Genomic DNA, 622 nt, shown 5'->3' on the forward strand with positions numbered 1-622 from the left:
TTTTTTATAAAAAAAAATATATTTTTATTTTTAAAAAAAAAAAATATTTTTTTTTAAAAAAATATTTTTTTTTTTTTAAAAAATATATATTTTTAAAAAATTATATATATATATATATTTTAATAAAAAATTTTTATATTTTAAATAAAAAATTTTTTAATATATTTTAAAAATTTTAAATATTTTTTTATTATTTTTTTAAAATATAAAAAAATTTAAAAAAATTTTTAATATTTTTAAAAAAATTTATATATTTTTTTTTTAAAAAAAAATAAAAATTTATATAAAAAAATTATATCTTATAAAATTATATAAAAATTTATATAAAATTTTTTTAAAAAAAAAAAAATTATATATTTTTTTTTTTTTAAAAAAAATTTTAAAATAATTTTTAAAATATAAAATTTTTTTTATTTTTTAAATAAAAAAAATTTTTTTTAAAAAAAATTTTTTTATATATATAAAAAATTTTAAAAAATTTATTTTTTTAAAAAAAAAAAAATTTTAAAAAAATTTTTTTCAAATATTATATTTATTTTTTTTTTTTAAAAAAAAAATATATATATATAAAAAAAAAAATTTTAATAAAATATAAAATATATTTTTAAATATATATAAAAAA

This window comes from Penaeus monodon, chromosome 15 (assembly GCF_015228065.2).
Source record: "Penaeus monodon isolate SGIC_2016 chromosome 15, NSTDA_Pmon_1, whole genome shotgun sequence".
Lineage (NCBI taxonomy): Eukaryota > Metazoa > Arthropoda > Malacostraca > Decapoda > Penaeidae > Penaeus > Penaeus monodon.